Raw genomic sequence first — 458 nt, 5'->3', positions numbered from 1 at the left:
AGAGAAACGAGACGAGCAACATAAAGAACATTCCCCTTCTTCAGTTGTCCCTTGTCTTATCTACTCCGCGTTTCGAACGTTAGGACAATATATACATACATACATACATACATACATACATACATACATACATACATACATACATACATACATACATACATCGACCATGCAACTTGGGAGCAGTCTGCTCTAGACAGAGAAAGGTGGAGATCGGCTGTCCACAACGGTGCCAACACATGCGAGACCAATAGGATCGCTGCTGCAGAAGACCGCACACAAGCCGGGAAGAACAGAGCTAAGAACCCTGTAGCAGGCGCTACCATTCCCTGTCCACACTGTCAAAGACTCTTTCGGGCGCAGATTGGCCTCACTAGCCATCTGCGGACTCACGAAAAAAAACCATCCCCACCCCAGGATGACTAGATGGTCTTCGTTACATCGACGGACAAACTACATAT

Source organism: Octopus bimaculoides, chromosome 25 (assembly GCF_001194135.2).
Source record: "Octopus bimaculoides isolate UCB-OBI-ISO-001 chromosome 25, ASM119413v2, whole genome shotgun sequence".
NCBI lineage: Eukaryota > Metazoa > Mollusca > Cephalopoda > Octopoda > Octopodidae > Octopus > Octopus bimaculoides.
Note: the sequence above shows the minus strand (reverse complement) of the source record.